General features: G+C 35.7%; 2 pseudogenes across 2 annotated transcripts; one reads left to right on the plus strand and one right to left on the minus strand.

Annotated features, from left to right (window-relative positions):
* Positions 1 to 4,682: 4,682 nt before the first annotated feature.
* LOC311187668 (tRNA-splicing endonuclease subunit Sen15-like) lies at positions 4,683 to 13,065 on the minus strand (annotated as a pseudogene). Its single transcript has 4 exons — positions 13,007 to 13,065; positions 11,587 to 11,641; positions 4,867 to 5,202; positions 4,683 to 4,834 (listed from the first exon to the last, which is right to left on the minus strand). The product of its transcript is annotated as a tRNA-splicing endonuclease subunit Sen15-like (transcript).
* A 5,812-nt stretch (positions 13,066 to 18,877) lies between these two features.
* LOC311187669 (heterogeneous nuclear ribonucleoprotein A1-like) lies at positions 18,878 to 19,770 on the plus strand (annotated as a pseudogene). Its single transcript has one exon. The product of its transcript is annotated as a heterogeneous nuclear ribonucleoprotein A1-like (transcript).
* Positions 19,771 to 24,941: the final 5,171 nt, after the last annotated feature.

Raw genomic sequence — 24,941 nt, forward strand, 5'->3', positions numbered from 1 at the left:
TAACCAGGGCAAACTACCAGACCTCTTTATCCCTCACTTCCCTAGCAATTAAATGGAGATAACACATCTCCAAACTCACAGGGTTGCAAGTATTACAGGTGCTTAGAAAATAGCTTTATAAATAGTAAGCATCATAAAAGTGTTGTTTTAGGAATTCCTATCACAATACCTTTAAAGCAGAAATAACAAAAACAAAAAATATAATCATTCATATTTACATGTATCTGGACTGAGAGAAATAAAAGTTGATTTAAAATTTCCTACTATATTAGCATGTAATTGTACCTAATTTACTAGTGATAAGTGATATCAGCAATCAGGACAAAGGTGCATATGATACCTGCTTCTGAAGAATACAACATATCTTTAAAATGAGAAATGCCAGTGTTAAAGAAGCCAGCTTAAAAAAAAAAACACTTTAATATATGTAGCTACTTATTACAACTACTTCATTATAAAAACTAAACATCACAATATAATTCTAGGAAGATATTTAAACAGTGGTGTTCAAATCATCCTTGGGTTCTTTGGCAATACCTCAAGAGTAGTGCAATAAGGAAGTATTTTCTGCCAACTACAGATCTGAATTGCCCATTCATTGCTTTTTCTTATTTGACATAGAGAGGCTCTATTTATAAAAATCGATTTAGGAATTTATTTAAAGATGTTTTCATGATTTAAAACATTTGATAACCACGTTTAAAAACTTTCAGATACCACTTTTGTTTTACTCTAAAACCTTGCCATTGATTGCATTATTGTCATAAACACAAGTGCTTTAAACTGACTGCAAGTTAATGTTATTTCTAAACTGTTCTTTACTGAAGAGAAGCCAGGAGATGAACCTTCTGTCAAAATTTATATGAAATAATTACTACTTTGTTGAACATAGAAAATCCTTTCAAAGGCCACCCAGTAAAAATGTAGCTGCCTAGGGTAAGAAACATTATCTGTATAGAATTATGTTCTTTTGCAGGAAGGAGAATGCTGACAGCTAAAGCCACAGATAACTGGCCCAAATTAGCTCTCTCGGAGAAAGAATGTCTGGAGTAACCTAAAGGTGACTTTGGCGTCATTATAATAGTAAAAATTATGCCTTGGGGTGGAGACAAAGTTATAATGAGAAATGTGGCTGTGTACAGTTGCATAGCAGAAAAGTATGTGTGCAGTTTACTCCCCACGCAGAAGATGAGGAACATGGAAACGTCCCCTGCCTCAAAGCCTTATAACTTCATCTAACTCTAACCCAAGTCCTGAGAGAAAGGTGCTTGGGAACACGATTTTGCCCTTTCTCCATTGTTAGACTCATAACAAAGACCCTATTCTGCTTGACCCAATCTGGTTGTTGGCTCATTTGTTTTCCATTGCCAGGGGAATGGTCATTCCCATTTAGCAGGTTGGGAACAGAAAGCAATTGACTTTTAATTGTGAAGATGCAGACTTTGGATAAAACACAAAGTTTCAAATATCATACACTTCTCCATTCAAAACTGTACATATGTTATAATGTATCATGAGATAGAGCAGATACAAAATGTTAAGCAGTGTTTTAATTACCTATTTAATTGCTGTCTAACAAATTATTCCCAAACTACTTAGTTTTTAAAAGCAAATATTTATATTATTGGACATAATTTATGAGGGCCAGAAACCTGGGAGCAGCTTAGCTGGGTGGTTTTGGCATGGGATTAGAATTGGATTTTTCTGGTGCTATGGTTATCTCAAGGCTGAAGAATCTACTTCCAAGCTCACCACATGGTTGCTATTGGACCTCTGTTCTTTGGTAGTTATTGCCCAAAGGTTTCAACTAGTTTAGTAATTAATTAATAATTCCTTAACTCACAGACCTCCCAGTAGGGCTACTCACAACATAGCAGAGACCTAAGCGAGCATGGGGACACTGGAGCAAGAATATCAGAAGGTGCGGTCATTCTTGGAGTTGATTATCACAGTATGTCTCAGAAATTAGCTAATAGACCTGCAAAAAATCCTCAGAAAAGTTCCCATTATATCCTCTTGCTTTGAGGTAAATGAGTAATTATAATTTGTAAAACCCAGGTTCTTTTATTCTCTCCTCAAATTCCTTTTTAAAGATTTATTTATTTATGCATACAAGAACTGGGGTACAGGCCAGAGGTGTGTGGGGTGAGAAGATCCACCAGAGACAGAATGGGGAGCAGAACAGGCAGATGTATAGAAATACACTGCTGAGAGGAGCAGCGGGAGAGACAGGAGAGGTCTACATAGCTATGTGGCTCTGTAGCTCCCTGACCAGGGATTGAACTCGTGTTGCAGTGGCTGCAGACAGCTTCACAGGTTTAGTCTTAACCCCTGGTGCCACCAGGGAGGTCCTCTCCTCAAATTCTTTGGGATTGTGCTACCGATATTATCTTTACTAACCCATTCCAGCCTTTTATTCCCCTGATGGTCAAAGAAATCTTACATTGATTTTCAACTTCGTCTGCATTCACTAAAAATTGTTTTTCAACTCTGGAAAAGTTCATTTTGACTAAGTAAATGTTATTGATTAATAATAATATGCACTTCAATGGAAAGCTTAAAAGTGAGATTTTTAATTATAAGTTTGAGTTTTTTTATTAAGCTTTATAATTTTTTTTTACATTGTTGTTCATTTTTGTACTATATTTGATTTCTCCCCTCAGGTTTAGTCCCCATAAATGTCCCACCACCATATTACCCATGAACCATTACCATAGTCCCTGGTGCTCTTCTCTCCCCTGTTTTCACCCCTCCGCCTCCCACTTCCATGCTATATGCCTCAGATCTATAGTTTGCCTGCAAGCTTTGTTGTTTTTTTCTGACCCTTTGTTTCATTTCCCTATATTGCCCCTACAGGTGAAACCATCTGATATTTTTCTTTCTGACTTATTTCATTGAGCATAATTCCTTCCAGCTCCATCCATGTTGTTGTGAATGGCATGAATTTATCTTTTCTGATTGTTGAACAGTATTCCAGTGTGTGTATGTACCACATCTTCTTGATCCATTCATCTGTTTTGGGGAATTTAGTTTGTTTTCATATCTTAGCTATTGTGAATAGTGCCGCAGTAAACATAGCAGTGCAGGTTTCCTTTCAAATTTACCATTATGAATTTTTATGCAATTAGAAAACTAAACAACCAACTGAATGAGGCATTTCTCAAGAGTGTTTCTGATGCCTTCTATTTCTATTTTAGTGACATAGTTGGGGAAAAGTGAATCTTTTTGTTAAGACTTAGAGAGGGCACCAGCTTCTACTAGTCGGGGCCGGCTGTGGGCAGGAGGCTCGGGCTGCAGACCCGGCCAGTCCGAGTGGGCCGTGCTAGGCGTTTCCCTTGAACAAAGAATGCTGGTGTGGAGGGCACCCGCCAGCCTGTGTCTCCTTGGGGCTTCTGTACCTTGGGGGCCTGCTGCTGTCCAATAAACTGCAGCTGTGGCCGCTGGTCAAAAAAAAAAGTTTTTTTTAATTTTAAAATATTTTTATTATAAAAGTAATACAGAATAAAGAAAAACTGAAATACTGAAGACTTTCATTTCCCACCCTGTCATCCTAATAGAACCAGCTAGTAACTGTCATTCTTTTTTATTACATGGGTGGTATGTTATTTAATCACATGTATGTATCTTATTACTATTTCCCTAAACCAAGAATGGCAAACAATGGCCTTGCATTTGTCAATAAAATTTTATTGAAATACAGCAATGTTTGTCTATGTGTTGTCTATGGTTATTTTCTCATGATACCGCAGAGCTGAGAAGTCGGGGTAGAGACTATATGGCCTAAAATATTTAATTTCTGGACCCTTTACATAAAAAGTTTGGTGGCCTCTGCCTTAAATGGTTTATAATTTGGGCTACTACAAGTAATAGTACTTGGGTCACTTTTGTGCATATAATTGTTTATACTTTAGGTGATTTAACTGGGAGATATTAATAGAAGTGGAATAACTGGGTCCACTTAATAGGGTGTTTTTAAGGCTGGCACTGTCTCCTACTACCCATATTGTTACCGTATAGCAATGCTATAATATAGATGGTAGCAATAAGAACTGACAGGAAAGCCCAGTACTTTTGTAGGAGACACTCCTGGTCTTGATTAATCTGCACATATAAGATTACCAGCTGGGTGAGGATATTTTTAGATTTGCTTTAAAAACAATCAAAGAGGGAAGTAAAAGGAATTGCAACATGAGAACCAATTGAAAGAAAACTTTTACTTTGTAGGAGGGATGATAAAGCAGATTGAAGTAAGTTCTACAGGTTATCAAGATGGTATGCAATGCTACTCCAGGAAAATGGTCAAAATGCACAGGGGGTGGAGTAAGGAGTGGGGTGGCAGACTCAACCATGAGCTAGCAGAGGCAGCAATGAACAACAACGAGAGTGACCAGTATGGGGTGACAAAAGAAACACATGAGTTCCACCCCTCTGAACACATCCTAGGCATAAAGTGTACACAACTGTACTCAAGCTATCTCCAGATAAGAAAGTTCTAGAGCAACCACCCCATATTTTCTAACAAAACAATTCTAGTTGGATACATTTAATTCTCCTGAGAGAAAACTTGTGGAATGGGACCAGCTAAGTCAATCCTGACTATCTCTGAGAGAGTAGATGAAGCCAGCTGGTGGGTCTCAAATCCAATCTTGTGTGGATAAAGGACGTGTCAGGAAGTTGAGGTGTCATCTTCTAAGAGAAATATTCTGAGGGTCTGGCAGCATAAGCCCTATAATACACTATTGTGGAATCCAACTCCACTATGGCCAAGGTAAAAGACATCTGCAAATCTGGATCACCTCGCAATTTTCGAGGGGCCTTTAAAATCTCATGTATCCTGTTAGACAAAGACTAAAATCACCTGCCCACCTGTTGTGGCTGAGGGATGCAGTGGTGGGCGTGGGCACCACAGTCTGTAATCCTTCTCTTTCTATCTCAGTACTGACAAGACACACGAGCTGCAGATCTAGTAATCCCACACAGTTTACTTCATGCCAACTCTTACTCTCGATGAGGTCCAGGTAAACCAAGAATGCTATATAAACTTGGGCGGCATCTCCTATATCTAATTTCATCATTTCTAAATACTTAGGGTGGGTGCCCATGCAGGCGTTCTCCGGGGCCCAGGACTGGGCGCCGGCCGCCGCCGCTGCGAGCACCTCCTGAGTCCAGACCGTTGCCGCCCGGGTTGGGCTTGGAGTCGCTCTATAGTCAGCTCAGAATGTCTGCATTGATGCTATTATTAAATATTTATGAGTGCACAAAGCATGGTTAGTTTTAAAAAAGGTGTACATTGTGACCATTATTTTCATTGAGTTTCACTTAAAGATGCTTCGTGGTCTTAGAAAGTTCATTTCATGAACACAGCTAGAACAGTATAACCTTCAAGTGCCACTGGAATAGTTTTTGATTTAGGCTTATAATTTATAGTCTTTGGAGAAGAGCATTGTAGTAACCAGGCTGGCCTGTTGCTAATAGCATGTGGGCAATTTATGGCAAAGAAATGAAAATCAATGGTAAGTTCAAATCAGAACCATTAGCTATTAACATTTTGTGTTGTAGATGAATATCACTGGACATAGCATGGCTCATTTATTTCCAGTATTCCCTGTCCTTTTGTCATGGGTCTGCTTTATATTGTTCTGTTTTCCTAGTCCTCAACTACAGAAGTGTTGCTGTAGATACTATGGCAGCTAAACATTATTTAAATTATTCACTTCAAAAAGCAGTCAAGTGACAAATCTAGATTATAATACACATTTTATATTAAGGAGTTTACTTAAGTTTTGTTTTAAAGTATTGCACTTTACTATATATCCAGGTCAATGTATTGCTTGTGTGCACATAATGATATGTAAGAGTACAACTCTTTATTATGAAAAAATGTCCCTGACACTACAAATTATAGTGGAATTTACTCTCCAAATTTGACCAGTGCGATAAAGAAATTGGGGTTATGAATGAACATGTTTAAAGGAGGGTTAAGCAATTCTTTTAACCCTTGTTGAAAAAAAAGCTTAAGTATTACTTTAATTCTATCTTTTTGAAGTCAAACAGTTATAGCAGATTTGCTGATTTAGAATCTTACAAGGACTCAGAGGTCATTTCTGTTTTTAGCAATAACGATCACTATATAAGACACTAGAACTGGTCATATAGAAGTAGAAAGATATTAAGTGATCTGTAAATGAACCACATTACATATATGCAGCAAGCATAAATATGCATATACACACAATTAGACTGCCATTATTTTTTAAAACTCAAAAATAATTGAATATAAAGTTCAATTCTTCAGGGCACATATTTATATATGAGTACAACTCATGCATCTTTCATTGACTTGGAGAAAAGTTCCCATGTACAAAAATAAATCAACTTTAAATATTATCATTTAATTGGGGCTTTCAGACAATCATCTTCAGTCTAATATCCAGATAGTCTGAAACCTCAGAGTACAGTACAGTTCATTTTCTAACTTTTTGCTTTAGTTAAAAACCCACTTGATTTGTGGGAAAAGACAGGATGATTTGACAAATTAATGGCCCAGTAGAGAGCACTTAGGGCCTAATTCACAGCAGTAGAACTCCCTGCAGAATAAATCATAATAAATCTTTTTAAATGTAAGTCAAGAAAACAGTATACAATAATTGAGGTAAATACAAAATCAGATGAGTAGATGCATTTTTAGAACATAAGAAAGCCACATATCAGATACCATGGATATCATGGAAAAATAAAACGTTAGGCAGAATTGGTAAATCAGGTGGTAACTTAAGGAGTTAACAGAAACCCCATAAGTGATAAAATATTCTGAGTTTCCTCCCTGCCATGAGACAAAGTTAGTAGATGATTCACACTCCAATGGAAGAAGACACAATATCATTATCTATTTTATTATCTCTGTTAAGAATATTCAAGATAAAATCTTCACTATGCAGAAAACAATTAAATACCAGATCTTTTTTCATTAATCCCTTTCTGCCTCCTCAGAAAAGCTTTCATATACTTCAATATGTTCAGAAATTAACTTAGAATTTTCTTTACAATACTGCTCTTCCTCTATATCTCACAGAATCATTCCAGTATGCCCCCACATCTCAAATAGTTACCTAGACAAAAATAAAATCACACATATATGGACAGCTAATCTATGATAAAGGAGCAAAGAATATATACTGGAACAAGAAAAACCTCCACAATAAATGGTAGTGGGAAAATTGGACTGCCACATACAAAAGACGAAAATTAGGTCAGTATCGCACTAATCAACTCAAAATGGATAAAATTTTGTATGTAAGATCTGAAATCATAAAATACATATCAGAAAGCATATGCAAAATACTCCGTGAGATAAGCTTCAGAGATATCTTTGCATATTCATCCCCAGCAGCTAGGAAAACAAGAGAATTTAAACAACTGGAACTGCTTTAAATTAAAGCTTCTGCACAAAGAGACGGTAATCAAAATGAAGACACCCTACTGAATGGGAGAAAATACTTGCACACCATACATCTGACAAGGGACTGATATCAAAGATCTACAAAGAACTTATACAACTCAACAACAACAAACAACAACAAATAACCCAATTAAAAATGGGCAGAAGTGCTAAATAGGTACTTTTCCAAAGAAGATCTACAGACGGCCTACAGGCATGTGAAAAAATGCTCAATTTCCCTTATGGCTAGGGAAATGCAAATCAAAACCACAATGAAATACCACCTCACACCTTTGAAAATAGCCCATATCAAAAAAGTCCAGAAACTAGTGTTGAAAAGGGTATCTAGGAAAGGAACTTTTTTATACAGTGTGTGTGGACATATAAAGTGATTAAATCCTATGGAAAACAGGATCAAGGATTCTTAAAATACACAAATTGGGCCTCCCTGGTGGCACAGGCGGTTGAGCACTGCACTGTGAAGCTGTCTGCAGCCTCTGCAGTGTGGGTTTGTTCCCGGCAGCCGGCGAAAATCCCACATGGCAGGGCAGACCTCTCCTGTCTCGCCCGCTGCTCCCCTCAGCAGTATGTTTTGTCAGTCTGCCTGTTCTGATCCTGCTCTGTCTCTGGTGAATCCTCTCACCTTCCCACACATCTGGCTGTACCCCAGCACTTGTATAAATAAAAAAATAATAAAAAATACACAAATTTACTATATGATTCAACATTTCCACTCCTTGTTTTCTATCACAATAGAAGTGAACAAGCTTCTATAACTTCCTCAGGAAAAACAAAAAACAAAAATGGAATAAGCCAAGAAATCTTAGCAGATATGTTAAATTATTTTAAAGATTTATTTATTTATTTATACAAGCACTGGGTACAGTCAGAAGTGCGTGAGGGTGAGAGAATACACCAGAGCCAGAGCTGGGAACAGAACAGGCAGACTGAAGAAACGCACTGCTGAGGGGAGCAGCGGGCATGGCAGGAGAGGTCTGTGTGCCATGTGGGACCCTCCCAGCAGTCGGGGATCGAACCGGTGCTGCAGAGGCTGCGGGCAGCTTCGCAGCCCAGTGCTCAACTGCTGTGCCACCAGGGGAGGCCCTAAATTATTTTAAAAGAGTTATTAATGATGCGATTTTTCCTCACACTTCTTCGATATAAACTACGAAAGTTTAGAAAAGTTTATTCGATTCTTTTCCTTTGGTGAGCGGTACAACTTTGCAGAAACAAAAAAAAAAATTACATATAAAAATAGTTCTTTTGTAAGCAGTATGACAGATATTTTGAAGCACCTGATAGCAACTTGGCATCTAACTGTGTTCTTAATTCTTGCAAATTTAAGATAATTAATACCTTTAAGCTACCATATGTGCCTTTTAAATAGAAGTTTTTATTTTCATATTAGAAATTCTGAAAAATAATTGTAGCATGTTCAAAAATTTGGATCTTCTTATCTTTTAAGCATCCATAGAAATATTTTACTGAATCAGGCTTTATTCTTACTTTGTGTTTTTTTATATGTAAGTATGAAATTTATTAAACTTTGGAAATGTTCACCAAAGAATTTTATTATGAACACATGGCAGATTCTATTGTAAGATACCTAATTTTTTGAAGGTGTTAAAATGATTCAAGAAGATAATTTACATGATACAAGCAAACATTATTTAACAGTTCAGCAGTAGACACCTTTTAGAGAAATGTGAAATGGGGAAGAAGCAAGGAGCTTTTGTAGGTTAAGGAATAAAGAACAAGGAAAAGAAAAATAGAAAACATCAGATTGGCTGGGGCTACAGAGTTATCTCTGTTTGGAGTGGGAAGTCCCAGTGTTGTTTTAATATGGGGGATTGGCTGACTGGATATACTGTGGCATTTCTGGCCAAGGGGAGCATTTAAGTCATCTAAATTTCAATTTTTTGACCTGCCCCTGGCAAAGAAGGATCAGCTACATTTTGTGCCTAGAATTTAATTTCACAAAGGTAAAGGGTAAACTTAAATGATAATATGTATGTCAATATATACAAAAAATAATTCATGATTTTGCTTAGTTTTGACTCCATAGTTCCCTGTTCTTAGTAGCAGGTATTCATTTCAGCACAGTCTTCTTGATGTAAGTCCGTGTTAACAAATGCATTCTTTTATTAAAAAAAAAAAAAATGCGGGCCTCCCCGGTGGCGCAGCTGTTGAGTGCTGGGCTGCGAAGCTGCCCGCAGCCTCTGCAGCGCTGGTTCGATCCCCGGCTGCTCCCCGGCCACCGGAGGAGGGTCCCACATGGCGCGCAGACCTCTCCTGCCGCCCGCTGCTCCCCTCAGCAGTGTACTTCGGTCCTTCTGCCTGCTCTGCTCCCCGCTCTGGCTCTGGTGAATTCTCTCACCCTCCCGCGCTTCTGACTGTACCCAGTGCTTGTATAACTAAATAACTAACTAACTAACTAAATAAATAAATAAATCTTTAAAAAAAAAATAAAATAAAAAAAAATGCTTGTGATCACAGTCCAAAGGTTTGCAGATTCACAGGGAAGGAGAAAAGGCAGTATAGACTTGAAAATAGAAAGGAATAAACTATTACGTTATTTACATACAACACTCTGCTACTTTCAGAATTCTCTGTATAATGTTTGTGTGTGGAAGTTATTTGAGAAATATAATTGCCTTGTTTTTGTAATGGTGTGGTTGAGGAAAGAGATGAGGGCAATTTGAAGAGTAATTGCCATTTTCTGGGATGATTTAGTCATGTAACTATCTCAGATGTCTCTGTTCTACCTTTAAGGCAAACTAAACAAAATTAAAGTAATGATAATAACTATAATATATGGAGCAAGTAGTCAGTGGGCTGCCATACTAGGTGTTTTGCATACAATGAATTTGCAATGCATTTTCATCACTTAACAAATGAAGAAGCTGGGAGAAAATTGGCTAAGTAACTTGCCCAAGGCACACAGGAGACAGAATTCTGTTTCGTTCAGCTTGACTTAAAGCTCTTGCTGTTTCTACTGTTTCATACTACCTCTCTCACAATCTCATTTTAAACTTCTATTAATCCATGCAGCCAAATAATGAAGAAAGTATGTCTTAACAAACTGGCTTATTTAAAAAAGAAAAAGAAACATTTACAAAATAATGGTACAGGATCAGTAAAAGTAAATCCCACTACTCAGTCACTTATTTTTTCTCAGTTTAGAAGTAACTCTTCAGTAATTTGATCCTAATCATATACAATGGCAAGTGCAAGTGAAAAGTCCATCCTTTGTAATTTAAACTCCACAGATAGCCTGACAAAGCCATTTTTACCTTCTCTCATGAGCTGAAGTATTTAGAACCCTGTTAGAGAACTCACCAGATTTTCTGAGTTTATTTTTAACTTGTATCCATTTGGGAACCAGATCAAATCTCTCTATTTTCACTTGCTATTTTATTTTTTTTAAAGATTTATTTATTTAGGCATACAAAAACTGGGGCGTTTGCCAGAGGTGCGGGGTGGTGGTGGGTGAGAGGATTCACCAGAGAGAGTGGGGAGCAGAACAGGCAGATCCACTGAAATACACTGCTGAGGGGAGCAGCAGGCAAGGCAGAAGAGGTCTGCTGAGCCAGGTGGGTTGCTCCCTGGCAGACCAGGGATGGAACTCGTGCTGTAGTGGCTGGCAATAGCTTGACAGCACTGTCTTTAACCCCTGTGCCACCAGGGAGACCCCACCACTTGCCATTTTAAAAGTCAGAACTAAAGTGGTTGTAGACACCCACCCAATTATTGAACTAATAATTGCATTTATGGAAACAGGATGAAAATATTAAATAGGGCTTTCCTGGTGGCGCAAGGGGTTAAGCACAGCACTGTCAAGCTATCTGCAGCCTCTGCATCGTGAGTTCGATCCCTGGCCTGCCAGGGAGCAACCCACATGGCGCAGCAGACTTCTCCTATCTCGCCCGCTGCTCCCCTCAGCAGTGTATTTAAGTCAGTCATCCTGTTATATTTCCCACTCTGTCTCTGGTGAATCCTCTCACCCCTGCACTTCTGGCCTGTACCCCAGTTCTTGTATGCATAAATAAATAAATCTTTGAAAAAATAAAATATTAAGTATTTTTTCTCACCAAAGTCCTATTTTTGTCATATTTTATCTTTTATTTTAAATAGTATGGCAAATCTACCTTTTGCTCCATCAATTTTGTATTGGCCTTTGATAACAAGCAATAAAATTCTAACCTAAATCATAAGAATTAAATTTTTTAGTATCAGGAAAATTGAAGTTCAGCAACAATACGTTATTAATGTCTACTTGGTATTATACAACTATTCATGAATTGGGCAACATCCAGCCTACAAAATAGAAAAGGACTCTAAAGAACTGTACAAAATGAAGGGGTTTTATAGATTCAGATTTGGTGAAATAATGAAATTTCGCTAGACAAATTCTGTTCTTTAATGCAGGGTAACCTTATTTGATACACAAAGAAACCTAGGAGTCATGAGGTTGTATAACTTAAGCTGAGTGAGCAGGTTCTAATTGGCCAATTCTAAGTTACATTTATGGAATAATTGAGCATTCATAAGTAAAGGAAACTTTTGTTAAGTTTTGGTTTGCTGGTGGAGGGTATGGTCTTAGCCTGAGTGACTCCATCTTGGGTCTACCGTAATTGTTTAGTAGTATAGGAGTATATTTAACATGGAAAATTACACCATTCCACACAATTGCTATGAGGAATTTTAACTATGTAATTTTTGTGTGAAATAAGCAATGGTAACTGCTACACTATGTATGTTGTGACATAGTAAGCTAGTTTTATTCCTTTGTATGTAACCGTTCAGTTTCCCAATGCCATTTGTTGAAGAGCCTTTCCTTTTCAATGTAAACTCTCAGCTCTATGATCATAGATTAACTGTCCATATAAGTGTGGATTTACTTTTGGGCTCTCACAGCTCTTTCATATTTCTGTGTCTCTATTTTCATATTTCTGTGTCTCTATTTTTATTCCAATATCATATTATTTTGATTATTATAGATTTGTAGTATAGTTTGAAGTCTGGTAGTATAACACCTTCTCATTCTCTCTTTTTTTTTTTTTTGTAAGAATTGCACTATTTAGGAACCTTTTAGGTTCTGTATAAATTTCAATGTTTGCTCTGTTTCTTTGAAGATTGCCTCTGAAACTGTTATAAAGATTGCTTTGAATTTATAAAAATAGTGGATAAAATGGTCATTTTAAAAATGTTAGCTCTTCTAATCTGTAGGCAAAAATATTTTTGCCTTTCTTTTAATAATATAATTTTGTGGTACAAGTTTTTTAAACTCCTTTGTTAGGTTTCTTCATAGGTATTTGTCCTTTTGATGTTATTTTAAATGGCACTGTTTTCTTGATTTCTTTCTTTCCTATTTTATTATTTAATATAGGAATACAACAGATTGTTGTATATTGGTTTTCTAGCCTTATACTTCACTGTATTGGTTTATTGTATTAAATAGTTTTTACTGTTGTCTTTACGGTTTTCTATATATATTATCATGTCATCTGCAAAAGGTGATAGTCTTAATTCTTTCCAGTTTGGATTAATTTTATATATTTCCCTTACCTAATGGGTCTAGATAAAACTTCCAAAACTGTGTTGAATATTAGGAGTGAAAGTGGCATCCTTGCCTTGTACCTGATTTTAGAATAAAAGTTTTTAATTTTTCATTATTGTGTATAATGATAAATGTGGGTTTGTCAATATGGCCTTTGTTATATTGAGTTATATTCCTTCTACCCCCATTTTGTGAGTATTTTTAATAATAAATGGGTAGTGAATCTTGTCAAACACCTTCTCTTCACCTACTAATATGGTCATATAATTTTTATCTTTCTTTTTATTGATGCAGGGAATTAACAATGTTTTGCATGTCTTGAGCCATCCTTGCATCTCTGGAGAAAATCCCACTTGTTCACAATTTTTGATCTTTTCAATATGTTGTTCAATTCCATTTACAAAGATTTTGTTGAGAATTTTTCCATCTATATTCATCAGGAACACTGGTTGTTAGTTTTCTTTATTTTTTGTGATGTCTTTGCTTTTGGTATTAGAGTAATGTTGGCCTCGTAAAATGTATTGTAAGCATTCCTTCTTCAATCTTTTGAAACAGTTTGAGAATAATAGGGAATTATTTCATTTCTGAAGGTTCAGGAGAACTCATGAATGAAACCATTTGGCCCTGGACCTACATTTAATGATTCCCAGTATTAGTCTCCTTCTTATACTTTGCAAAGAAAGAGGGCATAATCTGAGTTGGCACCTAAACTACCATAGGGGAAACAATCCTGCAGACAAGGCACACCACAGACCAAGCAACAAAAATAACAGATTTGTCATTTCATTTGCATAATCATTAGAAATGACCATTCAAGCATAAAAGTACATTTTCTGCTGTGGAAACATCATAAAGCTAATTAGGAGTGGCAAAGGGTTGAACTAGGTATTTTAGGAAAGGGTGCAAAAGAAAACTTGGTTCTTTTTGTTACCTATAAATTCTGGAAGATTTTCCATTCTGTTTTATTTTTCAACAAATTAACAGACATTTTAAGTATATCTAAACCAAAGTGGTAAACGACTTTTCCTCTTTAATACAGTTTCTCCCCTAATTCCATAATTTTTCTAAAACATACATTTGTTTAATTTCATTTAACACCTGCTATAGTGCTTCGGTGACATTTAGTTTAAAAAAGTATAACTAAAACAATGGCATAAAGGCTCTATAAAACTCAAAGGTCCAATATTGCAGTGGATAGCCTTTACTCTTCTAAAAAATGATACCTTGAGGAGATTTTCTCAAATATATATCCTTACAGATAAATCTAACAGATACTCTCATGGTCTTTATTACCTTTGGATACCTGTTTTCAAGCCAAGGAGCTATCCTTGAGGGACATCTATTATTCATATGCTTCCTTTTGGTTTGACTCTATGCTACTCAGGGCAGATCCTAAACATAACACAGTATATGACTGCTCATCTTTATTCTTTCACTCTCCTTTCTTAACCCTATTTACTCTTTTGAGGGGACTCCTTCACTAGAGTGTCATGGTCCTGACATGGGGTAAGATGAATCAAATATATCTAAATTAATTAAGGTTTATTAAATTATTTATTATCACTCCTCAGCTTATGTGCTATATGTAAATATGGCATATGTTGTTAGCAACACTTAACTGAAATCTACGATTTTCAAGTGATAGACTATAGGTCTTTTTAATATAATTGAATATGCCATTATTAGATTAGTAGATTAAAAAGATGCCATAAACATAATGGATCAGGATTTCAACCATGTTTTAAAGAAAACCTCACAAACTATTGTGGTATAATATTTTGACCATCATACTGTTTTATAAACAATAGTTTTTCAATAGCAAATTATTGCTTAGAAATTGAATGGAATTACAATGTAGAAAAATGTGGAGTTAAAGAGACATGAATTAGGAAACTATAATATCCATGAAAAACAGTGGTTAATAGATGGCATTTGTATCTGGAGGGTTGACTTTAGTGGAGAACTATAGGGTTTGGACATTAGACTAAATCATTTCCATTTTTATCAAAAAACTTAATTAAGACAAAGAACATAGATGAGTTTATCAAATTTGTAGATGACATAGCTTGACAGAATACTAATATAGAACCAAGATTTAATAAGAAAAATATGACAGGCTAAAATGATAAATCAAAACTATAGTGATGGACTCTACTAGGTCGTAAAAATTAACTGTTAAGGAATAGAAGAAATGTAAAACTCTTTAAAAGCTACTTATGTAAAACAGAAATTTCTGTTGACTCAGAGGGAATGTGAGAAACATACTGTTGCAATAAAAATACGAAATGTAAGTGGAAGGTTTACAATATAGAAGCTCATCTTCTTTCACTGATCAGAACTGCACTGTATATGTGGGATTTGGTAGCGGGACAAATGCCTTTTAAGAGTGAGTCTTTTGAGAGGACAAGGGTCTAAGAAGTAAAAAGTCTGGAAATTATGTAGCAGGGATGATAGAGGAAACTGGGGAGTGTTTTCACAGAGAAATAAAATTTAATGGAAGTATCATAATGATGACCACATAAGTGAAGATCTTATAGGATCTGTAGATGTTTTTCCATTCATTTTTCCCATTAATTCATTCAACAAATACATGTTTCCCATATCCTAGGCCCTGCTGTAATCTCTGTAGATATATAAGTGAACAAGTCAATGTTGCCAACTTATGAAATTTACCTTCTAATTTATTTTATCTTTTGCACTGTCCTAGCCCATAAATTTTCTTTAGGCAATTCTAACCACTCTCAAGACTTGCTTTATCTACCTTATACCAAAAATTATGTGGACACTCTATATCACTCTATATTTAAGCAGAGTTCTCCCCTAAAATCTAACTCATACTTAATCATTAAGGAATAATTTATCCACATTAGGCACTGTTCTATGCATTGGGGCTACAACAGAGAGGAATACAGATGCATTATCTTAGTTCTCAAAGATTCTATCATCTATTGGGAAGGACAGATGATAAATATTGGCATAAATAAATGTGATTAAAAATTATGAGTTCTGGGAATGAAAATTACAGAATACTATGAGAACAAAGAAATAGGGAAGGTGATTTAACCTTCTTAAGCAATAAAATTTAAAGTCAGAACTAAAAGCTAACTGGAATTAACCAGACCAAGAGATTAGGAATCAATGTCCAGGGTGAGGAAACAACATATGTATAAAGACTGAGATACGCTCTTCTTATTGGTTCTCTCCTTATAAATGGTCAATTTAACATGTCTAAAAGTGAACTCATTTGTTCATTCGCCAAACTGCATCTTCTTGTGTAGTTATCTTTTAATTTTCCTTCTTTTTCTTGTTCTGCACACAATCTATCAGTCCTGCTCTCCTGTTTATCTCAATTTCTGTAGCCCTCTTCACCATCTCCACTGTAGCAATCTCAGTTCACACTCCTCATCTGTCAGCTAGATTCTTGAAACACTCTCATACCTGATTTTCCTATCAAACATTTTTACTTATATTACCTTTCTCCTTACCATTGACAAAATCACAATGTTCAAAATTAGCATATTCTGCCCCTAACTAAAATTCTTCACTAGTTCCATATATATAAGATATAGTCAGGTGAAAATACTTGTAGGTTCCAATTAAAATATGTTTCATTTTCCTTAAGATTTCCACCATTCCATTTTTTTCTCCTTGTATTTTTCTATGGCATAGAACAGTAATGAATCCTCAATAAATGTTGGAAGGAAAATATACAGGAATAGGAAACTAAAAAGAAGAAGGGGAAGAAGCAAGCAAATTAGGGAGAAAGGAAGGATGGGAGGGGGGGAGGGATGGAAGAGAGCATACAAGGAAATAAATTCAGAGTGGTTTAGAAGGAATATTGAATGATAGATTTAGAATGGAGTATTTATAAAAAAATAAGGATATTTAGGATGTAATGTGTTGATATTCTAATCAGAATATATAGAAAATGAATGTCTATGTTGGTACTGTTGGAATTTATTATGGAGATTCTTGGCTTGATTCAGTATGTTATTCTTTATATTCTGATGATACTTGTATTTGCATAGTGTTTCTTGTGAGGAAAGAAAACAACAATAACAATTTTAGCATATATTCTCACAACTACACTGAAAATTAGAAGGCCAATTTTGTATTTTTGAATTTTCAAAGCTTGAGAAACAGAGTAAGTGACTTTTTTTCAGAGTCATGCCATCAGACATCAAAGGTAAGACTAAAAGCCAGATCTATTTATTCAAGTCATATTTCTTCACTTGATTCTGTGTCCCAACAAGGTTCTTTTCCCTTAAATGACATTTGCAGTTTTTTTCTTACAATTATTGAGGTTGTGTTTCTATTACAATGAATATTTTTACATGATTTAAAAAAGAATCTAGCAGCCATGTGAAGGGCTAAAGTCTATAAATTCAATGGTAAGGAAATTACATAGTTTCTAAGTGGCAGATATTTCAACTATAGAAAGGGTAAAATTCTGGGTAAAAGAGAGATGAATAAATGCTTTTCTTTTAGTAAGCATTTAAAAATATTTTAGTATTCAACTTAGTAAACAACTATTTTTATGAAGTTACAACTGTTATCTATACTTAATGATCATTTGAGATTATATATTGCACAGTAGTTCCTTGGGCTAAGTTTTATTCAGGGATTTCAAAAAAGGTAGGAATCCGTGCTCCATTTTATTTACCAGTTAAGAGGAGAGGACTATTTTTGCAAAATAAATGAAGACCTGGCATGCATATTTTATAGTGCATAAACAAGATGCTTTTTCTCTCTGTGGAGGTACATTTTTGACACTTTTTTAAAAAGGCGATAACCCACAGAAATAGCACTTCCCCAAGAAGATTCCAATTCATTCTACTGGAATTATTTGTATGTTCTGCTCCCAGTGGTTCTGGAAAAATGGGAAGCTGCTGCTTATCAGGTATGTTTTTTTTCTCCTTCATGCTATGCCACTCACTGATCCAAATTATTTATGTCTTAGCTCTCCCTAGGACCAAATCGAGCGAAATTTGTTCCATCCTTCTCTTTTCCTATGTAAATATGATGACCAACACTCTTGTAATACTTCAAAGATTCAAAATGAATCTTTGCAAAGTGCTCACAGTTGACTAAAGTTAAAATCTGATGCTATTCCTTGGTGGCACCTACCCTCATTTTTAGGAAAATGTAAAATTAATTTCTCTTTATAATTAATTATTTCTTGCACAGAAGAACTGAGGTGCAGCCCAGAGGTATGGGTGGGTTCACCAGAGACAGAGTGGGTAGCAGAGCAGATGGATCTACTGAAATACACTGCTGAGGGGAGCAGCAGGCGAGACAGGAGAGGTCTGCTGTGCCATGTGGGCCAACTCCCTGGCCGGGGATCGAACTCAGGCCATCAAACTTATAATGCTGAGACTTAAACTCTGGACCACCAGGGAGGCCCCCAAAATTAATTTCTAATGGATAGGTCTGTAGAATTGTCTTTCAGTGAATTTAGTGCCCTAAGAATAATTAGATATAAATTGTCCAAAGACAATCTGTACTGATAAAAAAAGAGAGATCAACAACAAACACTAATAACAAATTGGTAGCAATTCTTTTATCAGCCCCCAGAACTGTATTTTAAAATTTTTTCTCATTTATTCAATATATTGCACCTATCAGGCCAATGTCTCCCCAGCTGCCTTACCTATAAAAACACAATTTAAAAACAACAGCTCAAGCAAGAAGTCCTCAGAACTGTGATAATATTACTCCTTCAGTATTCTCAGGCTTTCTCCTAACTCTCTAGCAAGAAAAAAAAACAATGGAAAACATTTTCTCTCTGAAAACGCAGACATATTTTTCAACAAGGTTTGAAAATTAGAATTGATGGCAGTTAAGGGATCATTTTAAACTGCCTGTTTTGCTTTCTGCCCATGGACACCGCCTCCCCTTCTACTGCCATCTTGTCTAAGTCAGAGTCTCCCAAGGAGCAGGAATAGCTGTGAACGGTCTTTATCGGAGGTTTAAGCTTTGAAACAACTGATAAGCGTCTGAGAAGCCATTCCAGAGGTTTTGGGCTTGTCATTTATGCCCCAGTGGAGGAGGTGGTGACAGCCCTGAAGGCGAGGCCACACAAGGGAGATGGAAGAGCTGTGGCACCAAAGAGGGCCGGGTCAAGAGAAGATTCCCAAAGACCTGGTGCCCACTCAACTGAGAACAAGATTTTTGTTGGCGGCATTAAAGAAGACACCAAAGAACATCGCCGAAGAGATTACTTTGGCAGTATGCGAAAACTGGAAGTGAGATGAAGAGATTCTTTGCTTTTGGAACGTTGATGACCATGCCTCTGTAGACAAGACTCATTCAGAAATACCAGACTGTGAAGGAGGGAAAGCCCCATCCAAGCAAGAGACCAGTGCTCATCTAGCCAAGGTGGTCGAAATGGTCTGGAAACCTTGATGGTGTTCATGGAGGTGTCTTTGGTGGGAATAGCAATTTTGGTCATGGAGGAAACTTCAGTGGTCGAGGTGGCTTTGGTGGCAGCTGTGATGGTGGTGGAGGCGATGGTGTATATGGTGGCAGTAGGGATGGTTGTAATGGATTTGATAATGATGGAAGCAATGTTGGAGGTGGTGGAAGCTACAATGATTTTGGCAATTACAACAATCTTCAAGTATGGCACCCATGGCATGTGGAAAGTTTGGAGGCAGCAGCTCTGGCCAACACTGGCATAGAATGAAACCAAGGTGGCTGTGATGGTTCAAACAGCAGCAGTAGCTATGGCAGTTTAATTAACTGCCAGGAAATAAAGCTTAGCAGGCGAGGATAGCCAGAGAAGTGACAGGGAAGCTACAGATTACAACAGATTTGTGAACTCAGCCAAGCACAGTGGTGGCAGGGTCGAGTTGCTACAAAGAAGACATTAGACAATATTCCTGTGTATGGACAAAGAACTTGTGGGCTGTATTTGTGACTAATTGTATCACATTATTATTTTAGATAAATTAATAACAAAGCAATAAATTCCACCTCCCAATTAGTCCAAAGCAGCACACACCAACCGCAAATCAGCTAGCTGTATTTCGGGAGAATGACTGATCGTCAGAAAAGAGAACTGACATACATCTGGAAAGATGATTAGACAAATGAACAATAACCTGTATGTTATGAGGGTCAAGGCTGTGATTCCTAATTGTGGTACTTTCTCTTCCAAGGGGGAAAATGACATACAAATATCTAACAAGCCTACATAGCTTACAAATTATAGGTTGGCTTGATTCTGGGTACAAAATTTCCACAAAAGTGAACAATAGGTTTTAGGAAGTGTCAAGACTTCCGTCTCCAATATTTTGCATTGTTGCTTGCCTTGTGTACCTATAGGGCAGACGTCTTTTTCATCTTTATGTCCTGATGGCTAACACACAGTCAAAATTCAATGAAATAGTATTTGCTCACGAAAAATTATCCACTATATGTAAAAACATAACCCTTTTTTCTCATGTAATTTTAAATGAGGAGACTAAACTTGGCTTTACTATGTTCAAATCTTAATCTCCGTGTTGGTGAGAAATTGATGATTTTTATTTTAAAAAGACATTTTATCCAGTGTCCTGATCAGATTATTACATTTAGCAATCAATAGCATGAATTCAGAAAAATATCTACATTAAAACCCTTTGTTGGGACCTCCTCTTGGCACAGGTGGTTGAGCGCTGCACCATCATTATCAAAGCAGTCCACAGTCTCTGCAGTGCGGATTTGATCCCGGCTGGCCGGCAAGATACCTACATAGCACGACAGACCTCTCCTGTCTCACCTGCTGCTCCCCTCAGCAGTGTATTTCAGTTGATCTGCCTGTTCTGTTCCCCAGTCTGTCTCGGTGAATCCTCTCACCCTCCCTCACATCTGGCCTATACCCCGGTTCTTGTAGAAATAAATAAATCTTTAAAAATACAAACCTTTGTTGGAATGCTTTAGATATTCCACAAAACAGAAACTAAATAGCTAGCCAGCTAGCTAAATACTTTGCCAGCTAGCTAACCAGCTAGTCAACTAGTTAGCTAACTATTTGCTCATGAAAACTATGTCAATTAAGGCTTCATCTGGTATTTGGGTGGCAATTACTGTTGTACCTCAGTTAGCAAAACCTTTTCTTTCTTTGCTTGGGTTTGTTCTTTACATGTATAATTTGGCAACATGCACATTTAACATTATTGCCCACCTAAAACAATTGCTTCTTAATGAACAATGCAAGAAACCTAAGAGTTTGACTCCATTTAATGTTCTTTGTGCTAATATTATTACATATTTTTCCTATGTATGTTGTACACCTCACAAGACATTGTTAATTATTTTACTTTTAATTGACTATATTTTCTTATATACTATGTATTTATCATGTCTTGGTTCTTTCAATTCTTCCCTGATTCATCATCTTCAACCATTCTTCAATGATTCCATCTGGGATTATTTTCATTCAGCCAGAGTGTCTATTCATTTTCAATGTGAATAGTTATATACATGGAATTGAAGATCTATTTACTCTATTTTTGTTATTTTCTATTATTTTATTTTCTATGAAATTGTTATTTTTTTATTTCACTGTTTTTCCTCTATTACCTTGTTAGTTTCCACTCTGCTTTCCATTGCTATCTTTTTTACATGAAAACATCCAAGTCTCCCATATGTGTAAATGTTGTAGGGTATGTATTTTGTTTTGCATAGAAAAAAGAAGAAAGAAAAAAATGAGAATGAGCATACATGCAAAATTTACATGATGGTATAAGTAGAAAAGTTCCAAAATAATTAAAATCAGCATTGTGTTTTTCCATTTCTATGTCACCTTGTTTAGGGCTATACATTTAAGGAATATGTGATGCAATTCACTAAACTGTAGCAAGGTAACAATTCTTTTTTCATTTTATCACCAATTACATTGTCTTTGACAGCTCAGTCACCAGCTTTGTTGGGGGAATTATTTTTATTGAGGTTGTTGAGTAGTACCAGAAGGCTACATATTTAAATTGGTAGACAGTTTTTAATTAAAAAGTGTAAATAAATAATCACATATTTCATTTTGTTCTGGCATCAGAAGATTCATTAGCTTTTTAATTTTAAAAATGTAGTTGATTGGCAATTATTTTGCTTGATTAACTCAAAATACTCTCTGCAAATGTCCTGTTCTGTGAATGTTAATTTGACATTTGAAAGTATATTTGAGGATATTCATATAATTCTTTGATTTGCAATATTCAGACAAATATTGAAAAAAAGACCCCAGGGAGCAGAAAGTTTAAGTTCACTTTCTTGATATCTGATGATTGTAACAGAGTTTATCCAAAAGATGACCTATTCCATTCCTAATACAGATAATATATCCTTGCAATAAAAAAAATCATACTGATGTACTTACATGAGGATATATTTACCAGGAAGAGTGACATTTCCAAAAGTGTCTTAATGAAATATTGTGCTTAAGGGCATGTTCAATTTAAGTTGATGTGGCATTTTCAGAGACTAAACTTTTCATCAATATATATTTTTCTCCTTAAAAAAAGTTGTCATTACTTGTTGGTTACTTTGACTTATTAAAATATATAATCCCACATTTAAATAACATTGCACAACTTTGTATTTTGTTTTCTCTATTGCATTATCTTTTTTTTTTTTTTTGCATTGTGAAGTAATTCTCTTATTTCACTCAAGTTCTTGGTGCAGCACCATCAAATTCCTTGTGTTCTAGAAAACCATTGTGAATGCTTACCATTATTTATGCTTCTTTTTGCTTACATGGACATATAAAAGACTGTATTCCCTAGCCTTGCAGACTAGATAGGGTCACATGACTAATTCTGGTTAATTGATTGTGAATGGTGGTGATATGTATAATTTCAGGGTTGATACACTTACAGTTTATCATGCTCTCTTTACCTGAAAAAATAGATCCTGAAGTGTATGTTAAAATGGATGTGTCATAAAATAGAAATACCCTGGAATACTTATCCACTACATGGAGATGATAAGCCCTGAAAGAGAAGTCATGGGAACATGCAGCAGATTCACATGAGCAAGAAATAGATTTAAGCACCTGAGATTTGGGAATAGTAATCACAGCATCACCTAGCACATCCTGAATGCCACCCATCTTAAAGGACTAAGTGTAAGCAGGAGGTGGGGTAGGGGCAGGGTAAAATTTTGGACATGTTACTCTGCTTTACTCATTCTATCTTATGTCTTGCCAAATCCTGTCAAGTTTATTTTTATAATGTGATTTTCCTTTTCAGCTTCCACTTCCACTTCTAAACTGTCTAAATTATATGTCAAATTATCTACAAAGTGTATTATGTAACCAGCCCAGGGTGACACATATAATTGTAGGGACAACAAGTTCTCAAGTCCAAATCATTTCTTGATTTTTATCATAGTTGCACTGTCACGTCAAAAGCTGAAAAATTATATTATTACACTATTCCTATAAAACTGATAAATATAAAAATATAGTATGTAATCATCCAATCTACGAACCTTCACTCTTTAGGCATTATGACCTGTGAAATTCACCTTTATTTTGGGAAATCAAGACAGTATTAACCACTTCATTGTTCATCTTTACCCACTGATAGGATCATCTACAGTCTACTTGTGAAAAGAACCATTATTAAATAGGCGAAATGGTGTCACCATCTGTATGTGAAAATGAAAACAGAAAACATGGGAGGTAATCAAAATTACAAGATTTGTGAAAAGCATTTAGTATGTGCTTAAAAATGCTTTATGTTTTCAATTGCTACTGCATGTCTGTCACTCAATCAACTTATATTCTCATGCTGTAAGTACCAAGATAGAGACAAAATATAGATGCTGGTTATTGAAAGGAGATTATCATGTTACAATTCTGTGTTATCACATGGAAGAAAAGCCTAACAATGGTTAAATGGATAGTTTATGTTTTCTTAGTACCTCGTATATAGTCCTTATTTTCACCTCAAATTATGTGCATAAATATATATGCAGTATTTTTATTGATTTATATTTTTAGGAAGTCTCTCCACTTTCTACTTCCTTCAATTATATTAACAGTGATTATATATATATATAATTAAACACTATCACACATCTTATTTCATGAATGAACACACAAAGAAAGAAATATACAAAATGAAATTTCATATTGACTCTCACATCGCTCTCTAAATAATCTTACATTTGAGATTTTAAAAGCAACCTCACTACCATTCTAAAACTATTAGTCACCTAGATGACTATGGTGACATTTCACGGGTGACTTGGTGGTGGGAATTTTATGGGGATTACACCTGAAAGGAATCAAACATTACTCAAAAAATGAACAATGATGTAAATACATATATATTTAATAAAGAAGTGAGATAAAAAAATAAGTAAATTTATCCTACTGGTGTTTCATCGGAACTTTTAGATATATTGATTTGTGTTTGTCATCATATTTGGGAAGTTTTAAGACATTTCTTCAAATACACAAATATTAACTGAAAGTAATTACATACTTAGGTAGGCTTATAATCACTGTATATCTTACATTATTGTGTTTTTATTAAAAATCAATGTTAAAACTAGGCTAACATCACTAGTGATATACTACAGGTCAGTATATTCTGTATTAAACCAGATGCTAAGAAAGAAGGTTATATTGCTATAGACTAGCTTAATCTCATCAATCCTATTTCCACTTCCTAAAAAAATGGGACGACTTTATTTTTCAATGTCCCTTGCAATTAGTTTCAGTATCTCTAAATAGATTCTAACCAATGAAAGATGAGCATATTATTATATACAAGCTGGATCTACTTTCTCTCCATTATCATTCATGCCTTCTCTATTCCCCTTCTACATGTATCATGGGAGCTATATTTTGAAGAAGTCAGTACCACAGGATGGAATAAACTAGAATTTCTGAGTCACTGCTTAAAGGAAAGGTATCTAAGGGGAGGAATTTGATTCACCTTTACCAATGAAATA

Source organism: Talpa europaea (assembly GCF_964194135.1).
Source record: "Talpa europaea genome assembly, chromosome: X".
Classification (NCBI taxonomy): domain Eukaryota; kingdom Metazoa; phylum Chordata; class Mammalia; order Eulipotyphla; family Talpidae; genus Talpa; species Talpa europaea.